Below are 22,864 nucleotides of genomic sequence, written 5' to 3' on the forward strand. Positions count from 1 at the left end.
ATGAACGAAGTGTTACGTGCTTTCATTGGACGATTTGTGGTAGTCTATTTAGATGATATACTGATTTATAATAAATCTTTGGAGGAACATTGGGAACATTTACGTGCTGTTTTTATTGCTCTACGTGATGCACGTTTGTTTGGTAACCTTGGAAAGTGCACCTTTTGCACCGACCGAGTATCTTTTCTTGGCTATGTTGTTACTCCACAGGGAATTGAAGTTGATAAAGCCAAGATTGAAGTTATTGAGAGTTGGCCACAGCCCAAAACAGTCACACAAGTGAGGAGTTTCCTTGGTCTTGCCGGTTTCTATAGGCGTTTTGTGAGAGGTTTCAACACCATTGCTGCACCTCTCAATGAGCTTACAAAGAAGGATGTGCCTTTTGTTTGGGGTGCCGCACAGGAAGAAGCCTTCACGGTATTGAAAGATAAGTTGACACATGCTCCTTTACTCCAACTTCCTGATTTTAATAAGACTTTTGAGCTTGAATGTGATGCTAGTGGAATTGGATTAGGAGGTGTGTTATTACAAGATGGCAAACCTGTTGCATACTTTTCTGAAAAATTGAGTGGGCCTAGTCTGAACTATTCTACTTATGATAAAGAATTATATGCTCTTGTTCGGACCTTAGAAACATGGCAACATTATTTATGGCCCAAGGAATTTGTTATACATTCTGATCATGAATCTTTGAAACACATTAAAAGTCAAGCAAAACTGAACCGTAGACATGCTAAATGGGTTGAATTCATTGAGACTTTCCCTTATGTCATTAAACACAAAAAGGGTAAAGAAAATGTTATTGCTGATGCTTTGTCTCGTCGTTATACTATGCTTTCACAACTTGACTTTAAAATATTTGGTTTGGAGACCATCAAAGATCAATATATGCATGATGCTGAATTTAAAGATGTATTGCAGAATTGTAAGGAAGGGAGAACTTGGAACAAGTTCGTTCTTAATGATGGATTTGTGTTTCGTGCTAACAAGCTATGCATTCCAGCTAGCTCCGTTCGTCTTTTGTTGTTGCAGGAGGCGCATGGAGGAGGATTAATGGGACACTTTGGCGTCAAGAAGACGGAGGATATACTTGCTACACATTTCTTTTGGCCAAAGATGAGACGGGATGTTGAGCGTTTTGTTGCTCGCTGCACTACATGTCAAAAAGCTAAGTCACGACTCAATCCTCATGGTTTATATATGCCTTTGCCTGTACCTAGTGTTCCTTGGGAGGATATATCTATGGACTTTGTTTTAGGTTTACCTCGAACAAAGAAGGGGAGGGATAGCATATTTGTTGTCGTGGATAGGTTCTCGAAAATGGCACACTTTATACCATGTCATAAAAGCGATGATTCTGTTAATGTTGCTGATTTGTTCTTTCGTGAAATTATTCGCTTGCATGGTGTGCCTAATACTATTGTTTCAGATCGTGATACTAAATTTCTTAGCCACTTTTGGAGATGTTTATGGGCTAAGTTGGGGACTAAACTACTTTTTAGTACTACTTGTCACCCCCAAACTGATGGACAAACTGAAGTAGTCAATAGAACATTGTCTACTATGCTTAGGGCTGTTTTGAAGAATAATAAGAAAATGTGGGAAGAATGCTTGCCTCATATTGAATTTGCTTATAATCGTTCATTGCATTCTACAACTAAGATGTGCCCTTTTGAAATTGTGTATGGTTTCCTACCTTGTGCACCTATTGATTTGTTGCCTCTTCCATCTTCGGAGAAGGTTAATTTTGATGCTAAAGAACGTGCTGAATTGATTTTAAAAATGCATGAGTTAACTAAGGAAAACATTGAGCGTATGAATGCTGAATATAAACTTGCTGGAGATAAGGGTAAAAAACATGTTGTGTTTGCACCTGGAGATCTTGTTTGGTTACATTTGCGCAAGGATAGATTTCCTAATTTGCGCAAATCAAAGCTAATGCCACGTGTTGATGGTCCTTTTAAGGTTTTAGAGAAAATAAATGATAATGCATATAAACTTGAGCTACCTGCAGATTTTGGGGTTAGTCCCACTTTTAACATTGCAGATTTGAAGCCTTATTTGGGTGAGGAAGTTGAGCTTTCGTCGAGGACGACTTCATTTCAAGAAGGGGAGGATGATGAGGACACCAATACCATTGTTACACCCACAGCCCCTGCTGCTATACATACTGTACCAATTACTAGAGCTCGCGCACGCCAATTGAATTATCAGGTACTTTCGTTTCTTGGTAACGATTCTAATGCTCATGAGAATATGATGCTGCCTAAATTGGATACATTTGTTTTGCTTACAAATGAAGGGCCTAGCTTGGACAAGAGAGATGAACCTTGGAGCAAGTTCAAGCATGTAGATGATGGCATGCGCAAGGGGATAAAGAACGGAGTTACAAGTGATGATTCCAGGACTTTGAAGCCACCATAAGGAGTGCCTGAAGCCTTGGACGAAATATACAAGATGTCACTTCATAAATTTCGTCCAGAGGATATTCTAGGTGCTGCGTCACCTTATTATTGGGCCAGGCCCATGTATTTTGGAAATACTTAAGTATAGGCTGTTTTTAGAGTCTGTATGTGTGGGGAAACAAGAGTTAGGGTTGGTTTCGGACCCCTCCTCCAAGGGCCACGAAATTCCCCCTCTCTCCTCCATATATACATCCCTTAGGGCATCGTTTAGACTTTGGGTTTTGTTTAGACTAAAAGTTCGCCATAGCTGCAACTTCGCGTCCTTCGTTTGTGTCCAACGACCAGACCAAGACGTCACAGAACCCCACCTTCATTAATAAAGCTTTCCTCTTTTATTTGCAATATCCACATTGCAATCTCAGTTTCTTGCTTGTTCTTCGTTTGCTCGCAGGAAATAGACCCTCATGGTCAGGTTGATCGTGCTCCGGCGTGGTCAATAACCCTCGGAAGTTGGTTTAGCAATTGCTAAGGCGCGATGTCTTCGCATGTTCGTAGCCGGATCGTCAAAGTCGACTCCCATAGAAAACGATATCTATCTCATCGAAACATCGGGACACCTTGGCCTCTATCACCATGTGAGTGAGTAGGGATTACCATGCAACGGATGCACTAGAGCTATAAGTTTATGAAAGCTCAAAAAGAAAAGTGAGTGTGTGTGCATCCAACTTGCTTGCTCATAAAGACCTAGGGCATTTTGAGGAAGCCCATCATTGGAATATACAAGCCAAGTTCTACAATGAAAGTTCCCACTAGTATATGAAAGTGATATCATAGGAGACTCTCTATGATGAAGATCATGGTGCTACTTTGAAGCACAAGTGTGGTAAAAGGATAGTAACATTGTCCCTTCTCTCTTTTCTCTCATTTTTTGTGCCTTCTCTCATTTTTTGGCCTCTTTTATTTTTAATTGTTTTTATTTTTTGTCCGGAGTCTCATCCCTGTCGGCGTCCGGGGAACGGGGGTACCCAGTCTTGCCTCCCTGCGGCCCACGGTGTGGCTCCACCAGCAGCCTGGTATGGCCCAGGGACGACACTAAGACCTCCCCAGGGGGCGGCCTCACTAGGCTGGCTCCCGAGGAGCGGAGATATCAAGGCAAGGTGCACCTCGCAAGGTTCACATGACGTGAGCCATGATGACCTAGGCCAGGCGGGCACCAGCGGCGCAGCGTACCAGTTTCCCCTTTGGTGCCAAGGGGGAAAGCACAGGTGCGGAGTCCCGAGGAATCGGGCAAAGGTTTCCATATTGGTGCAACAAGACCAAGACCTCCAGGACGACATGACGGAGGTCATCGCGGAGCCCACTACAGCGTCACCACCAGAGTCTTTGCCGGCGAAGACTAATTTTGTCAGGATAACTAGTACTAGTTGTCCCCCTTTGAATTTCGCCGTTGTGGGATCCCTTCCCGCCTACATTTGGGAAGAGGACCAAGGCCACTATAAATAGGACTTAGCCACCACCGTAGAACGGAGGACTCGAGGAGACCATCCACACATCCACCAACTCATCAAGCACAAGAGCACCTCACCTCATGAGGCTGTTCAACCACTGTACTAGTTCATCCTCAGCCCCTCGAGGCAATCCACCACAAAGCTGCAGTAGGGTATTACACCGCAAGGTGGCCCGAACCAGGATAAACCGCTGTGTTTCTTGTCCCTTGGGTTCGTCCAGCTAGGTTGTGGGATCATTGGGCTAGCAGGTACGGGAAAAGGAGTTCTTCGCACGCACCCCAGTGTTCGAACCTCTCAAGGGTCCGCGGAGCCCTGAATCCGACATTTGGCACGCTAAGTAGGGGTGCGTCGAAGCTTCCCTTCCATCGACCGACTCGCTGCCGCTTCACCGCCCCCATGGCAGATGCTCGCCGAGCCCGTGTTGAGCGTCGGGCCTCTCTCGCCATGTGCGTCGTCCAGATGGCACCCGTCGGTGGGCCTCCCCGTCGTTCTCCATCACCGGCAGCCAACACCATCACCGGCCCGGCAGGGCACGAGCAACAAGCTTCGTCGCAGCATCCCTCTGTGCGGTGGGACGGACGCACCGCCACCCCGTCGCTGACACCGGCCGGCTCGTCGTCCCATACTCATCATGGCCCAGTGAATGCGCCGGCTGCGTTGCTCATGGCGCGTGAGCTCCTGCGCTACCGCCCCGTTGACGACCTCTACGAAGACTGGCTGGACTGCATCACCGAGCTAGTCAGTGCGGCTGGGGGCTCGCCTGCGCTGTCCCTCTCGCTGCCTAGTCCTCCACCTGTAGCAAGCGATGTAGCCCATGGAGCGCCTCCGCCACCTCCTCGTCAGGACGTCGCCCTCGGTCCAAGACGTGCAGCCTCGCGGCGTGACCCTCCACGTCGGGCGCCCGCGCATGAAGAAGAAAGTTGTCCGAAGGTCCAATGACCGCAAGAAGGTGCTCCAGCGCTCCCTCCACCGCCGCATCAAGACCGCGCGTCACCTGCAAAGGTGGTGCGAGAGCACCAAGATTAGGCCCCACCTCCATGAAGGGCTCCGGTGACCATGGCGGGCTGTCGCGCCTTCACTCCTGAGCTACATAGCGTCGTTTGGCCAGGCAAGTTCAAGCCTGACTTGCCTCCACGCTACGATGGCACCCCCAACCCCGTGGAGTTCCGGTAGCTCTACGAGCTAAGCATCGAGGCGGCCAGAGGCGACAAAAAGGTCATGGCGAACTGGTTCCCCATGGCTCTCAAGGATGGCGCGCGCTCGTGGCTCCTGAATCTTCCCACGAGATCGATCTCCTCCTGGGGTGAGATGCGCGAGCGTTTCGTCGCCAACTTCCAGGGCCCTCGCGACCGCCCGCCTGCCGCGGGTCACCTAAGGCGCATCAAGCAGCAGTCTGGGGAGACCCTGTAGAAGTACATCCAACGCTTCAACAACGTTCGCCTCAAGATCCCCAAGGTTTCTGACAAAGCCATTATCTTGGCGTTCTCCGATGGCATTCGCGATGTCAAGATGAAGGAGGAGCTCGCCATCCATGAGGACATATGCACGGCTCTAGAGATGTACAACATGGCTACCAAGTGCGCGAGAGTTGAGGAGGGGCGTCTCTCTTCCCTTCCCAGCTGCCGACCCAGAAGACAAGAAGGCCAAGATCAAGGATGTGAAGCACAAGGGGGCTGTCGTGCTCGTGGCCGAACCAGAGATGAAGCACGGCTGCGACTACCCAGAGTCTTCGAAGGGCAGCCATCCATTCTGCGTCTTCCACACCGTACACAGCCACAACACTAACGACTGTTAGGAGCTCAGGGCCATCTGCGGGGGGTGCCTCGGTCGAAGCCCCAAGCGCAATGACCGAGGCTACGACCGCGGAGGAGGTAGAAGTGGAGGATGTTGGGACAACCACGGCCCCCGCCAGAAGTGGCGCGACCAGCCTCGTGAGGATCGCTGGCAAGGCCAGCCACGCGAGGATGCCTGGAGAGACCAGCCTCGCGAGGGTGCCTGCAGAGAGCAACCTCGTGAGGACCATCCTCAGGGCAACGCTGGCGTCCCTCCGCTGGCACCACCACCGAGAAGAAACGACGAGCACCACCAGGACGAGGGGGCTGGGGGCTTCCAGGAGCCTTGCACCATCGCCTGCATCTTGGGTGGCGCTCAGGCCCCAGTCTCCCACCTCATCTTCAAGCAGTTTGAGCGTGAGGTGAATGCGGCCCTTCCCAGGCTCGAGGCCACACGTCCGCTCAGGTGGTCCAAGTGCACCATCACCTTCAGCTCATCCGACCAGCTCAAGTGCGTGGCAACTGCCGGTGCTCTCCCAATGCTCTGCTCGCCCGTTATCAGCAATGTCCTTGTCACCAAGACCCTCGTCGATGGTGGCGCAGGGCTCAGTGTTCTTTCCATTGAGACGTTTGACCGCCTCCAAGTGCCGTATAATCAGCTGCAGCCCACAAAGCACTTCTCAGGAGTGACCAATGGCTCCACCACCCCGATAGGGAAGATCCGCCTCCTGGTTTATGGAGCCCTGATCTGACATTTGGCGCTCCAGGTAGGGGTGCATCGAAGCTTCCCTTCCATCGATCGACTCGCCACCATTTCACCGCCCCCATGGCAGATGCTCGCCCAACCCGTGCTGAGCGTTGGGCCACTCTCGCCGCGTGCGTTGCCCAGACAGCGCCCGTCGGTGGGCCTCCCCGTCATTCTCTGTCACCAGCCGACAACGTCATCACCGGCCCGGCGGGGCACGAGCAACAAGCTTCGTCGCAGCATCCCTCCGTGCGGCGGGACGGACGCACCGCCACCCCGTCGCTGACTCCGGTTGGCTCGTCCTCCCATGCTCGTCATGGCCCAGTGAACACACCGTTTGCATTGCTCATGGCGCGTGAGCTCCTGTGCTGCCGCCCCATTGACGACCTCTACGAAGAGTGGCTGGACTGCATCGCCGAGCTAGTTAGTGCGGCTGGGGGCTCGCCTGCACTATCCCTCTCGCTGCCTCGTCCTCCGCTTGCAGCGCGCGACGTAGCCCATGGAGCGCCTTCGCCCCATCCTTGTCAGGACGTCGCCCTCGGTCCAAGATGTGTGGCCCCGCGGCGTGACCCTTCATGCTGGGCGCCCGCGCACGAAGAGGAAAGCTGCCCGGACGTCCAACGGACACAAGATGGTGCTCCAGCGCTCCCTCCACCACCGCATCAAGACCGCGCACTGCCTGCAGCAGTGGTGCGAGAACACCAAGATCAGGCCCCACCTCCACAATGGGCTTTGGTTGACCACAATGGGCTGCCACACCTTCACCCCTGAGCTACGTAGTGTCGTCTGGCTAGGCAAGTTCAAGCCTGACCTTCCTCCACGCTACGATGGCACCCCCAACCCTGCGGAGTTCTGGCAGCTCTACGAGCTGAGCATCGAGGCGGCCTGCGACAATGAAAAGGTCATGGCAAACTAGTTCCCCATGGCACTCAAGGATGGCGCACGCTCATGGCTCCTGAATCTTCCCCCGGGATCGATCTCCTCCTGGGGCGAGATGCGCGAGCATTTCATCGCCAATTTCCAAGGCACTCGCGACCGCCCGCCTATCGCGGGTGACATGCGGCGCATCAAGCAGCAGTCTGGGGAGACCCTGTAGAAGTAAATCCAACGCTTCAACAGCGTTCGCCTCAAGATCCCCAAGGTTTCTGATGAAGCCATTATCACGGCGTTCTTCGATGGCGTCCGCGATGTCAAGATGAAGGAGGAGCTCGCCATCCACAACATAGCTACCAAGTGCACGAGAGCTGAGGAGGGGTGTCTCTCCCTCCTTCCCAGCTGCCGAACCAGAAGATGAGAAGGCCAAGATCAAGGACGTGAAGTGCAAGGGGGCTGCCATGCTCGCGGCCGTACCAGAGATGAAGCGCGGCTGCGACCACCCAGAGTCGTCCAAGGGCAGTCGTCCATTCTGCGTCTTCCACAACATACACAGCCACAACCCCAACGACTGTCAGGAGCTCAGGGCTATCCGTGATGGGCGCCTCGGTCGAAGCCCCAAGCACAATGACCGAGGCTACGGCTGCGGAGGAGGCAGAAGTGGAGGATGTTGGGACAACCACGGCCCCCGCCGGGAGTGGCACGACCAACCTCGTGATGATCACTGGCAAGGCCAGCCTCGCGAGGATGCCTGGAGAGACCATCCTCCCGGCGGTGCTTGGAGAGACCATCCTCGTGAGGACCATCCTCGGGGCAACGCCGGCCTCCCTTCGCTGCCACCACCACCGAGAAGAAACGACGAGCACCACCAGGACGAGGGGGCTGGGGGCTTCCAGGAGCCTCGCGCCATCGCTTGCATCTTGGGTGGCACTCAGGCCCTAGTCTCCCAAGCAGTTCGCACGTGAGGTGAACGCGGCCCTCCCCAGGCTCGAGGCCACGCATCTGCTCATGTGGTCCAAGTGCACCATCATGTTCAGCTCGTCCGACAAGCTCAAGTGTGCGGCAACTGCCAGCGCTCTCCCAATGCTCTGCTTGCCCATCATCAGCAATGTCCTTGTCACCAAGACCCTCATCGATGGTGGCGCAGGGCTCAATATTCTTTCCATCGAGATGTTTGACCGCCTCCAAGTGTTGTATGATTAGCTGCAGCCCACCAAGCCCTTCTCAGGAGTGAACGATGGCTCCACCACGCCGATTGGGCAGATCCGCCTCCCTGTCACCATTGGCTAGAGCGACAACTACCGCATCGACCTCGTCAACTTTGATGTCGCGCACATCCGCCTCCCATGCAACTCCATCCTTGGGTATCCGGCCCTGGCCAAGTTCATGGCAGTCACCCACCATGGCTACAACGTCCTTAAGATGCTAGGGAACCGCGACATCATCACGATCGCGTGCGGGGAGAAGGACGCAGTGTGCTCCCTTGAGCGCGCCTATCAGGCCGCGACAATTGAAGATCTAGACAACGAAGGCGCCATCTACCCTCCTGAGGGTGTCCCCAAGAAGAAGAAGCAGCTACTCCGCCAAGAGCCTCAGGAGAGAGGTGTCTCCAGCGGCACCACCCCGGGATCAACGCCCACGGATGGGGCGCCTCCCTCTTGTGCATAGGAAGGCGCGTCCGGTACCCTTCTCAGGCTGGGCTCGGGGGCTCTCTTCTGGAGGGCCTCTGACTTAGCTAACGTCACGAGGGTGGCGCTCGGGCACCACATGGAGGCATGCTTCACCACACGCTTCCCTCACGAGGGCACTAGGCACAATGATAGAGGAAAGGTGTCCCGTCTTTCGATGAGATGATGGATATCGCTTTGGTGGAAGTCGACTTTGACGATCCGACTACGGACGTGCGAGGACGTCGCGCCTTAGCAATCGATAAACCAACTCCAAGAGGTTATTGACCACGCCGGAGCACGATCAACCTGACCACGAGGGTCTATTTCCTGCGAGCAAACGAAGAACAAGCAAGAAACTAAGATTGCAATCTGGATATTGCGAATATAAGATGAAAGCTTTATTGATCAAGGTGGGGTTCTGTGACGCCTTTGTCTGGTCGTTGAACACAAACGAAGTACGCGAAGTTGCAGCTATGGCGAACTTTTAATCTAAACAAAACCCAAAGTCTAAACGGTGCCCTAAGGGCTGTATATATGGAGGAAGAGAGGGGGAATTTCGTGGCCCTTGGTGGAGGGGTCCAAAATCAACCCTATCTCTTGTTTCCCCACACATACGGACTCTAAAAATAGCATATACAAATGTATTTCGAAATTACATGGGCCTGGCCCAATAAAAAGGTGACGCAGCACCTATAATAGCCTCTCGACGAAATTTATGAAGTGGCATCTTGTATATTTCGTCCAAGGCTTCATGCGCTCTTATGGTGGCTTCAAAGTCCTGAAATCATCACTTGCAACTCCGTTCTGGTTCCCCTTGCGCATGACATCATCTCCATGCTTGCTCTTGCTCCAATGTCCATCCTTCTCCAAGCTAGGCCCTTCATTTGTAAGCAAAACAAATGTATCAAATTTAGGCAGCATCATATTCTCATGAACATTAGAATCATTACCAAGAAACGAAAGTACCTGATAATTTAATTGGCGTGCGCGAGCTCTAGTAATTGGTCCAGTATATGTAGCAGTAGGGGCTGTGGGTGTAACAATGGTATTGATGTCCTCATCATCCTCCCCTTCTTGAAATGAAGTCGTCCTCGATGGAAGCTCATCTTCCTCACCCAAATAAGGCTTCAAATCTGCAATGTTAAAAGTGGGACTAACCCCAAAATCTGCAGGCAGCTCAAGTTTATATGCATTATCATTTACTTTCTCCAACACCTTAAAGGGACCAGCAGCACGTAGCATTAGCTTTGATTTGCGCAAATCAGGAAATCTATCCTTACGCAAGTGTAACCAAACAAGATCTCCAGGTGCAAACACAACATGTTTTCTACCCTTATCTCCAGCAAGTTTATATTTAGCATTCATATGCTCAATGTTTTCCTTAGTTAACTCATGCATTTTTAAAATCAATTCAGCACGTTCTTTAGCATCAAAATTAACCTTCTCCGAAGATGGAAGAGGCAACAAATCAATAGGTGCACAAGGTAGGAAACCATACACAACTTCAAAAGGGCACATCTTAGTAGTAGAATGCAATGAATGATTATAAGCAAATTCAATATGAGGCAAGCATTCCTCCCACATTTTCTTATTATTCTTCAAAACAGCCCTAAGCATAGTAGACAATGTTCTATTGACTACTTCAGTTTGTCCATCAGTTTGGGGGTGACAAGTAGTGCTAAAAAGCAGTTTAGTCCCCAACTTAGCCCATAAACATCTCCAAAAGTGGCTAAGAAATTTAGTATCACGATCTGAAACAATAGTATTTGGCACACCATGCAAGCGAATAATTTCTCGAAAGAACAAATCAGCAACATTAACAGCATCATCGCTTTTATGGCATGGTATAAAGTGTGCCATTTTCGAGAATCTATCCACGACAACAAATATGCTATCCCTCCCCTTCTTTGTTCGAGGTAAACCTAAAACAAAGTCCATAGATATATCCTCCCAAGGAACACTAGGTACAGGCAAAGGCATATATAAACCATGAGGATTGAGTCGTGACTTAGCTTTTTGACATGTAGTGTAGCGAGCAATAAAACGCTCAACATCCCGTCTCATCTTTGGCCAAAAGAAATGTGTAGCAAGTACGTCCTCCGTCTTCTTCACGCCAAAGTGTCCCATTAATCCTCCTCCATGCGCCTCCAGCAACAACAAAAGACGAACGGAGCTAGCTGGAATGCATAGCTTGTTAGCACGAAACACAAATCCATTGTTAATGACAAACTTGTTCCACATTCTTCCTTCTTTACAATTCTGCATTACATCTTTAAAATTAGCATCATGCACATATTGATCTTTGATGGTCTCCAAACCAAATATTTTGAAGTCAAGTTGTGAAAGCATAGTATAGCGACGAGACAATGCATCAGCAATAACATTTTCTTTTCCCTTCTTGTGTTTAATGACATAAGGGCAAGTCTCAATAAATTCAACCCATTTAGCATGTCTACGATTTAGTTTAGCTTGACTTTTAATATGTTTCAAAGATTCATGATCAGAATGTATAACAAATTCTTTGGGCCATAAATAATGTTGCCATGTTTCTAAAGTCCAAACAAGAGCATATAATTCTTTATCGTAAGTAGAATAATTCAGACTAGGCCCACTCAATTTTTCAGAAAAGTATGCAACAGGTTTGCCATCTAGGTGCCGGGTGCTTAGGAGTTCATCACCAAGATGACCTAGGAGGTTCAAGAGGCAAGAGCCATGCATGGCGACGATCGCCCACCACTTGGCGCATCTCCTTGTCTTGGCGAGGACAATAGGCTACGCATCTACGTCAACATCCCTGGGCTCAACAGAGCTGCATCTTGGGAGCGCTTCTGGCCTTCGCGCGCTGGTCGGTGTGACGGCCCACCTCACAGCTATGCTCACATGCCTTTTGGGTTGCTGAATGCGGCCGATACCTTCCAGCATCGCCTGCGAAGCATCGTGGCTGCTCAGGAGGCCAGGTACCACGCGGTCCTGGTGGAGGTAGCGACGGTTCTTCACGAACCTCCTGAGCCTCCAGAGCCTCCCGAGGTTCAAGACCAAGGCGGCTCGTGAGGGGCAACCTCTTCAGGGTGCATCTTCAGCTACTTCAACATCTCTCTAGCAACGGCACCAGGTGACATTTTCTAGCTTATTTAGTTGGGGGCGCCCCTCGGGCTGCGTCATCCCCAAGTCACATGTGCATGTCCCTGCGGCGCATATCCTTTTACATCTTTAGTTTATCTTGTTGGGGTGCCCCTCGGGCTACATCATCCCCAGGCCACATAGGGTCCGTCCCTGCGGCATGTATCATTCTTGCATCTATCTGGACTAGATTTATCTTCTCCCATAAGATGATTTATGTTATCACCTACCTGTCTGACGCCCTTCGCGGCTCCCCGCGTTGCTGACCGGCCTCTCGCTCATCCCGCAACAGGGGTTTCACATGCTGGCACAGCTCTGATGCTCGGCTATGTCCCTGCAATGCTGATAAACCTGTGCGATCGAGCTCTGGCTCGTGGCCCGCTCCACGCACGTCAACTCACCAGATCCTTAGTGCCTTCATATTCTTGTAGAAAGAATTGTGGCAGGACAGCGAACGCGATTATGAGTTATGCTCTTCTCCCGAACTAACCCGCAGGGATCTTCGGAGCTCAACTACAGGCGGCCTCGCCGGCCACTCTTTTTCTACGCGATTCGCTTGCGCGTTAAAGGGGGACTCGTGAGCATCGCGCCTCAGGAGCTCTTACTAAATCTCTAGCCCTCACCCCCTGGCCTTGACCACGGCATTGCGACCTGGCATACCAGTGGTGGTTGAGCCTCACTCGAGGGTCGGGACCCGAGGACGCAGAGCATTCAAATGAGCGGGGAAAGGGGAGACCGGCGCGGCCCTACCTAGAAGCATCATCGCTAAAGCAATTGTCGGGCGTTGTGCAAGGAATCACCACAGGGTTGCCAAAGGTTAAGCCACCCATGCGTAATAAAGTGAATCTCTCTGCTTGAAGCCCTCCGCTCTCGTAAACTCACTCCGGCAGAGCTGCTGTCCTTTTCAGCCTCCAGGGAGCTGCTTGCACGCCAAGGGGGACCTCCTGAGCATCGCGCCTCGGGAGCTCTTACCGGACCTCGGGCTGCTCACCTCCTGGCCTTGACCACGGCATCGCGACCAGCGACGGTGGGAGCCTGCCTGGGGACTCAGACCAGACGGCATAGAGCGTTAAAGCTACCGTAAGAACGAAAAGGGGAAGTAATGCCTGAGCGAGACACACAGCCACAATCTTATGTTAAGAGTAATAAGCGATGGAACAAAAGCATTACAGGTTCTTTACATACCCCCTCGGGGTTCGCTTCAATTCCTCGTAGGGAACAAAAGAAGAACAACCTCAAGAGGCCCCGACTACAGGCATTGCCGCCGACGCCATCATCAACAGTGGGCCACGTGAGGCCGGCGCCAACCCCATCCAGATCATCATCGGCGCCGGGCGGAGGTCGTCACGGCGCTCTGGGCACGGCGGGAGCTCGGGGGCACGTAACTATCGTCGCTCGACTCCGGAGACTCGCAAGGCTCAGGAGAGTCGTTGGACTCCCAGGAGTAGTCATTGCTGCTGGAGGAGCCATCGGCAGGACTTATGGTAGGCGCTGCGCCCGTCGCCTCGCCCTGCTTATGGTCTCCTCCGAGGCAGCACTCCAGGCGGCGGCCTTCCTCGTCGAAGACCTTGAAGAACAATGTGGAGGCGCCATCGTACTCGAAATGGATGGCGAGAGCCCTCTCCACACGGCAGGCGCGGGCGACCTCGCCCCATCCCCGAGTCATGAAGATCTTGCCGAGGGAGACGATCTCAACCTCCGCTGCTGTGGCTAGACTGCACCACCCGACATGCTGCAGCCACAACACAAGCGGCCCCTGAGGGAGTCCTAGACTAAAGGAACCTCGGGTGTCTGGCCTGTTAGCCATGGGCTGGACTGATGGGCTATGAAGATACGAAGACCGAAGACTACACCCGTGTCCGGGTGGGACTCTCCTTAACGTGGAAGGCAAGCTTGACGGCCAGATATGTAGATTCCTTTCTCTGTAACCGACCTTGTGTAACCCTAGATCCTCCCGGTGTCTATATAAACAGGAGGACTTAGTCCGGATAGGAGAATCATTATCATAGCCATACAAGCTAGAACTCTAGGGTTTAGCCATTACGATCTCGAGGTAGATCAACTCTTGTAATACTCATATTCATCAATATCAATCAAGCAGGACGTAGGGTATTACCTCCATAGAGAGGGCCCGAACCTGGGTAAACATCGTGTCCCTTGTCTCCTGTTACCATCGACCTTAGACACACAGTTCGGGACCCCCTACCCGAGATCTGCCGATTTTGACACCGACATTGGTGCTTTCATTGAGAGTTCCACTGTGATGTCGCCAAAAGGTTTGATGGCCCCTTCAATCATCCATAATGACGCTGTCCAAGGAGAAACTTTCCTCCCCGGACAGATCTTCGTGTTCGGTGGCTTCGCACTATGGGCCAATTCGCTTGGCCATCTGGAGCAGATCGAAAGCTACGCCCCTGGCCATCAGGTCAGATTTGGGAGCTTGAACTACATCGCGGACACCCATGGAGACTTGATGTTCGCCGAATTCGAGACCGCGGTAGCCGCTCCCGGTCGCCCCGATGATCATGACCTAAATTTGTCATCAAACTGCATCCAGGAGATTGCTCCTGTAACTGCTCTGGCCCGAGATCCGGAGCAAGCTGCGCCACCCAAGGACAGGAGGATCAACCCCACCATGGAGGCCACAGATTCCATGGTGTTGGAGCCGCATATAGACTTAACCTCTCACGACGTCTCTATCAGCGAAACTCCGGACTCGTCTCCGGCCGTAAGTTCCGAACCACGTGAGCCCGCGGACGCCAAGCTTGATCATTTATCGATCTCCGAATTCAGCGCCGCAGACATCTTTTAGCACTCGCCCTTGGGCGATGTGCTAAATTCCTTAAAGAACATGTCCTTGGCGAAGGACTCACAGGCGAACTATTCGGCTTGAACCAGGGGCTGGCGGCGTAGAATTTTGCTTCCCACCCACCACCCACTTCATAGCCACGGTCCAGGATTTGACCGATACACTTGATTACGACCACGAGAACATTGACAGTATGGACGACGATGTCGAAGACAGCGAAGACCCCGTTGATACAACTAACGACCAAGATGAATGGGAAGATGGGCAGGTTAGCCCTGGTAAACATGCCACGTACGAAGATTCAGAGGACAACAATTACCTTCTGCTCTCTGAGGATGAGGTGAGCCTCGGCACCAAGGATTTCATCATGCCTGAGGAACCTCTTGAGCAGGAGTGCTTCAAGCGCCAACTAATAGCCACTGCAAGGAGCCTAAAAAGAAAGAGCAGCAACTTCAAGTTGACCAAGATCTGCTCAATGATAGATGGACCGAAGTCCTAGCCGCTGAAGAATACGACCTTAGTGGCCCATCCAAAAGCTACCCGAAGAGTAGATTGCTACCCCAGGGCGACAACAAGGCGCTCGAGCCCATGCCATTATCGCATAGAGCGTCAGGTCGACCACAACTTGGTCCGGGTAAAGAGGCAACTCAAGCCGAACACGAGACCGCCCACCTCGCTGTAAAGGCAAGAACAAAACAGCTCGGGGTTGTGCACACAACCATCAACAGGACCTGGGTAGCATAGAAGGACAGCCAAGAGCGACCTACGAATCGCGAGGACATACCTCGACACGCGACGACAACCACCTATTCGGACGTGACAAACCTAGCCACGCCCGGGCCGAATACCACAAACGGACTCCATCGGAGGTACGTCGCAGTGTGGCCCAACATAGAGGCGCCGCACACCCTCTTTGCTTCATAGACGGGTTCAAACCTACGAATATTGAATCATACGATGGAACAACGGATCCCACAGTATGGACCGAGGACTTCCTCCTACATATCCACATGGCCCGTGGGGACGACCTTCATGCCATCAAATACCTACCACTAAAACTCAAAGGACCAGCTCGGTACTGGTTAAACAGTCTGCCGGAAAATTCTATTGGTAGCTGGGAAGATTTGGAGGACGCCTTTCGCGACACCTTCCAAGGAACATATGTCCGGCCACTGGACCCCGATGACTTAAGTCACATTGTCCAGCAGCCCGGAGAGTCAGCCGGGCAGCTCTGGACCAGGTTCTTAGTTAAAAAGAACCAAATTGTCGACTGTCCAGACGCGGAAGCCCTTGCGGCCTTCAAACACAGCGTCCGGGATGAATGGCTTGCACGCCACCTCGGTCAAGAAGGACCTAGATCCATGACAGCCCTTACCGCTCTAATGACCCGCTTTTGCCCGGGAGAAGACATCTGGCTCGCTTGTAGAAGCAATATCGCCAGCGACTCGGGCACTTCTGAAATCCGAGACAGCAACGGCAAGCCACGACAAAGCAAACACAACAGTCGCAATGATAATGAAAGATCACGCGACACAATGATCAACGCCGGGTTCGGCAATCCCAAGCCCGGTCAACGGAAAAAGACATTCAAGGCGAACAGAGACGAACCATCCAACCTAGACAGGATACTGGACCAACCCTGCTAGATTCACGGCCACCCCAAGAAACCAGCTAATCATACCAACAGAAACTGTTGGGTCCTCAAGCAAGCCAGTGAGCTCAACGCTGAACACAAGGGAAGGGGGGCGCCGGGCAATAGGGACGACGGAGCGGTTCACCAGCCAAATGCTGGGGGCCAGAAGCAATTTCCCCCCGAAGATCGATCAAATCCGGAGCAGAAATAGTAGTTCGGCTTCCATTGCCCATCTAATATACCCGCTAAAACTATACCGCGCATACATAACTACGCACTTAAGATACCATGGGCATTGGCGAAAGTATAATACGGACAAGTCTGCAAGCACTCTGGTAACATTTTTATCTACTTTCCTTTTTCTTTCTTCATTACCTCTTAAAAACAGGTGGCGCAAAGGAGAAACATCTAAAACCGACTCTATCGAAGTTCAGATCCATACACTCACCTACGGGGCTACTTCCTTCAAGGATTCTCCTCGCCGAGGACAGGCGGCGCAGACATGCGACAGGAGGTCCAAAATAACTTTTTGTAGACCGCACTCTTTTTCGAGCCTATAGCATGCCTTTTTCCTCTGCCTTTGACCCAAGGCATATCAAATAGCCGGGGCCGTGGCCTTTATATATATCAAGTAATCTTTGGCATATCGCTCAGGTCCCAGTTCGCATTACAAGTATTAATTATCTGCGTCTTTCCGCAAATGAATATGCCTCCTATGGTTGTTTCATAGATATACCCCGGCTTAAACTTGCCAGGGGCTCGGTACAGGAACAATTGAGTTGCCAACAAAGTCCGAACAACTTTTGCAGCATACTTCAGCGTCGCGAGTTTGGCCTTATATGCATCAGCTCCGAATCATGTCTTGGGTCAATAGTTGGGTTGCCCAGCTCCTGTGCTTGCTATCCTATGTTCCGCTCTATCGGCTAGGGTAGTAAAGGGAGAACTATTGTGATTCTGCTTCCGGTACACCTGGCTCAGCACCTCAGTAGAGAAAGACGAAAACTGACTGTCATGATGTGGCGGGAGCTGGTCAACCACTGGATGACTTATCGGAATCTCTAGCGATTCCTCCGTGTCACATGAAGGACCTCTTTTCGTTCAAATATGTACACGCATCATATGAATACGCCGCATACATACCAGGGGCTATGTTGTAGACCCACCATAAAACTCCTATGGCTAAGTGAAAGTGTTAACGCCCTATAGTCTGGTTGCCTGGTTCGCCGCATTGACACCTCCTTCACTGACCAAGATGTTGGGTCAAGAGTGATCAAATGCTTTTCCAAACACCCCCGTACTTCCTACGAGGGGGCTGAAGCCGACGACTGGAAAACTTTCAGATTATATTAAAACGGCAGCACAGGAGGAACACAAACTTTCAAGCAATATATAAAATAACAGATTAACTATAAAATTGTCTCGTACAATTCTCATACACATCACTCGAACATTATGTCTTTCAAGCACTGACCCTCTATCAAGCGGGCAGCCACTAGGACATCTTCAAAATAATGCTCCGGTTCGTGGTGGTCCTTGCCCTTGGGTGGACTCTTCACCGCAACATCGATGGCCTTCATCTTCCCACAGAATGTCTTGACTCGGGAAAGCTCATCCGTGCACCCTCGATGCACACCGACCGCTTCACAGCGTCGATATGTGGCACCGCGTCAACAAGCCGTTGCACCAAGCCGAAGTAACTATTCGGAACAAGCTCAGTTGGCCATAACCGGGTTATGACGTTCTTCATGGCAGCGCCGGATATCCTATGAAGCTCGGCCCACTGGGACATCTGCTCATTTAGCAACAGGAGGCGCTTCGACGCGCTGAATTGTGACCAGAAAAGCTTCTCCGTTGCATACCCCTCTCGCGCCTGGTAAAACTGCGCCGCATCGGAAGAACTCTTCGGCAAGTCTAAAAACTCATCCGAAGAACTCCACAATTGGTTAAGCTGAGCATAGTTCGGATCGCCGAACTTAGTCTATAGCAAAAATGGCTCACCAGCCGCAATCTCCCTAGCTTGCCGGATCTCCTCACGGGCGGCTCTTGATTCAGACCGTGCTTCTCTCGCCTCTCGTATGGCCTTGTCAACTTTAGCCGTTTTGGCTTCATTCTCCCTGTCAAGGAGTTCACAGCGGCTAGCAGCACTTTTTAGTTCGAGCGCCATCGTGGATATCTTCTCCTCGTCTTGACGCCGAGCAGCTTGTTCGGCTTTTAACTCAGCTGATGCCTTTTCGATAGCCGCATTACTATGCCGGGCCTGCCCCTTGGCCCGGGCCAGCTCCGCCCGAAGAATTTCAATGGCGGCAGCACCATTTGCAGCCATGCATATTACAGTATACAAATTTCAGCATTATGCTTATATCACAAAAATGTATGTGAAGGGACTGCCCCGAATACATACCTTGCAATTCGTCAAGATGCACATTGATTAACGCAATGTCATCACCGGCCATATCAATCTTCCGTTGCAGCTCGGCAATATCCGTAGTCTGGGAAGTAGCCCGGGGGAAGCAGCCTGTGTTCAAGTTAATCAGATTAGTCCTTGAATGTTTCTTCTTGATCCTCCATTTGCCTCCCATGGGAAGCCAATCCGAGTCTCAGGGGCTACTATCTATACACAGGTGTATTTTGCAAATAAAACACAATTGCACATATTACAGTACAAACCTCGAAGCCTCTTAGTAGGCTCGCAAAGGCCTCATCCAATCCGCTCTTTGAATACTAGACCTTTTCAACCACCATGCCCATTAAGGTACGATGTTCCTCCGAGACGGACGCCTACCGCAACATGTTCATCAAGATATCCGGCGCCTCTGGGTCTCCGGAGGCTACCATAGGAGTACGGCCACCCTTTGAAGGGATCCGTTCATACGTATCCGGCTGTATATCAGATTGTCCGGGGCCCTCAATGTTCTTCCCCGGACCCTGGGCCACCGAAGTATCACCTTCGGGTAATGTCTTCATCATCCCTTGCACCACTTGTTGGTCGGGAGAGACCATCCACGACGACACCTCTAAGTCGTCCGCCCTATTGGACGGAGAGGCTGATGGGGGCGTCTCGCTTTCCATCATCTCTGGGAGAAGGTCCCCCGGGGAAGAGGATTGTTGAGGAAGACTGCGTGCTGAGCTGCAAAAGCAAAAAAAAATATTCCAGGCATTATAAGAAAGGAACGGGACACGTTTAAAACAGCCTTGATTCACTTACGATTTGACCTGAGGCTTGTCCTCGTCATGAGACTGCGCTTCGACGTCCTCCAAGCCCGAGCCATCCACCTGAGGCATCTTGCCTCGCTTAGGAGCCTGCTTCTCCCGATCTTCGGAGGCGGCCCTTCTCTTCCTAGGAGGAAAGGAGATAGTTGCCTCCCCTTCACTTTTGTCTTTGGACGAGGGGACTTTGATTCCACCGGACACAATGTCCGATGCACCCTTGGAATAGGGGCCATCTTTGGTCCTCTCACTCTCCGCCTCGCCCTCCTTCACAGGCATCTGGTATGGTGCCAGGGCCAGCATCCTTGTTAGAACATGATTCGTTGGGCCCTCGGGCAGAGGGGCCGAACACATAATTAGTTCCACCTTCTTTGTCCAGCCCTAGAAGAAGATAGCTTGCTCAGTACCATATTACGCTATGCATAATTACAAAGTGTTCGGGAGCCAAGTACTTACCGGGGTATCCGGACGGTGGTAGTTAAGGCCAGCATCTTCGATGGAGTCCGGCCAATGTTTCCGCTTCCCGAAAAATAACTTCCACGTCCCTTTGTGTGTGGTGCCGAAGAACTGTTGGAGGGTTTGTGGTCGTTTTGGATTAAACTCCCACATGCGGCGAGACCTGCGTTGGCACGGCAGGATTCGGCGAACTAACATCACTTGGATCATGTTGACAAGATCGATGTCTCTCTCGAGGAGGGTTCGGATGCGGCTCTTTAAAGTCTGCACGTCATCAACTGATCCCCAGTCCAGCCCCTTGTTGACCCATGATGCAAGCTGTAACGGTGGGCCAGGATGGAATGTGGCTGCAGCTACCCACTTGGTGCTGCGGGGCTTCGTAATGTAAAACCACTCCCGCTGCCAGTGATTGGAAGTTTCAGTAAAAGAACCTTTTGGCCAAGGAGTGCTGGTGAGTTGGCTGATCATAGCACCGCCGCACTCCACCTGTTCCCCGTCGTCTACCTTCGACTTCACACTGAAGGTCTTGAGCCATAAGCCGAAGTGTGGGGGGATTCGGAGGAAGGCCTCGCATGTAATGATAAACACCGAGACTTGGAGGATAGAGTCCGGGGCTAGGTCTTGAAAATCTAGTCCGTAATAAAACATTAGCCCCCGGACATAGGGGTGAAGAGCAAACCCTAACCCCCAGAGGAAGTGGGAGATGAATACGACCCTCTCGCCAGATCTGGGGGTCTAAATAACCTGTCCTTGAGTAGGAAGCCTGTGGTGGACCTCCGCGGTCAAATATCTGGCTGCCCGAAGCTTTGCGATATCCTCCTCCATAACGGAGGAAGCCACCCATCGGCCTTGGGAGCTAGGTCCGGACATGATGGGAGGCTTGAAACGATCAAGTCAAACCTTGTGTGCTAGAACTCGAGGTCGGGAAGGCTGAGGGGAGGTTTGGCATAAAAGAGGGCCCTTGGTTCCTTTATAAAGGCAGCGGGTGTTGGACGCCTCCTCCTAAGCCTAAGAACCTGCCTATTCCTAAGGAATCTTTCCCGCGGGACGGTTGGGTTACCCACGCTCATATTAATGAAAATCCCACAATTAGGGGACATGATCTCTACTTCGACAAGACGTGTCAATGACAACCACGCCCCGGAACGTGGAACGATGGGATGAGAAACGATTCAAAATAATGACCGAGAAGCGTAATGTCACATTACTAAAAGTTATTAGCAGATTGGATTCGTAGAATACTATACTCTCTACGGCTGTGTGTTACAGGTCCGGACACGATCAATTCGTCCGAAGACTATTCTGGAGTTTGGAAGGAAGAACCCGTGTTGCAATGTCGAAGACAGCACTACGCGCCGGATACCTTCTTATTGAAGCCAAGTTCAGGGGCTACTAAGGGAGTCCTGGACTAAGGGGTCCTCGGGCGTCTGGCCTGTTAGCCATGGGCCGGACTAAGGGGCTGTGAAGATACGAAGACCGAAGACTGCACCCATGTCCGGGTGGGACTCTCCTTGGTGTGGAAGGCAAGCTTGACGACCGGATATGTAGATTCCTTTCTTTGTAACCGACCTTTTGTAACCATAGATCCTCCCGGTGTCTATATAAACCGGAGGACTTAGTCCGGATAGGAGAATGATTATCATAGCCATACAAGCTAGACCTCTAGGGTTTAGCCATCACGATCTCGAGGTAGATCAACTCTTGTAATACTCATATTCATCAATATCACTCAAGCAGGACATAGGGTATTACCTCCATAGAGAGGGCCCGAACCTGGGTGATGAGGACATCAATACCATTGTTACACCCACAGCCCCTACTGCTACATATACGGGACCAATTACTAGAGCTCGCGCACGCCAATTAAATTATCAGGTACTTTCGTTTCTTGGTAATGATTCTAATGTTCATGAGAATATGATGCTGCCTAAATTGGATACATTTGTTTTGCTTACAAATGAAGGGCCTAGCTTGGAGAAGGATGAACATTGGAGCAAGAACAAGCATGGAGATGATGCCATGCGCAAGGGGAACAAGAACGGAGTTACAGGTGATGATTTCAGGACTTTGAAGCCACCATAATGGGTGCATGAAGCCTTGGACGAAATATACAAGATGCCACTTCATAAATTTCGTCCCGAGGCTATTATAGGTGCTGCATCACCTTATTATTGGGCCAGGCCCATGTAATTTCGAAATACATAAGTATAGGCTATTTTTAGAGTCCGTATGTGTGGGGAAACAAGAGATAGGGTTGATTTCGGACCCCTCCACCAAGGGTCACGAAATTCCCCCCTCTTCCTCCATATATACAGCCCTTAGGGCATCGTTTAGACTTTGGGTTTTGTTTAGATTAAAAGTTCGCCATAGCTGCAACTTCGCGTACTTCGTTTGTGTTCAACGACCAGACAAAGGCGTCACAGAACCCCGCCTTGATCAATAAAGTTTTCATCTTATATTCGCAATATCCAGATTGCAATCTTAGTTTCTTGCTTGTTCTTCGTTTGCTCGCAGGAAACAGACCCTCGTGGTCAGGTTGATCGTGCTCCGGCGTGGTCAATAACCTCTCGGAGTTGGTTTAGCGATTGCTAAGGCGCGACGTCCTCGCACGTTCGTAGTTGGATCGTCAAAGTCGACTTCCACCAAAGCGATATCCATCATCTCAT

This window comes from Triticum aestivum, chromosome 6A (assembly GCF_018294505.1).
Source record: "Triticum aestivum cultivar Chinese Spring chromosome 6A, IWGSC CS RefSeq v2.1, whole genome shotgun sequence".
Lineage (NCBI taxonomy): Eukaryota > Viridiplantae > Streptophyta > Magnoliopsida > Poales > Poaceae > Triticum > Triticum aestivum.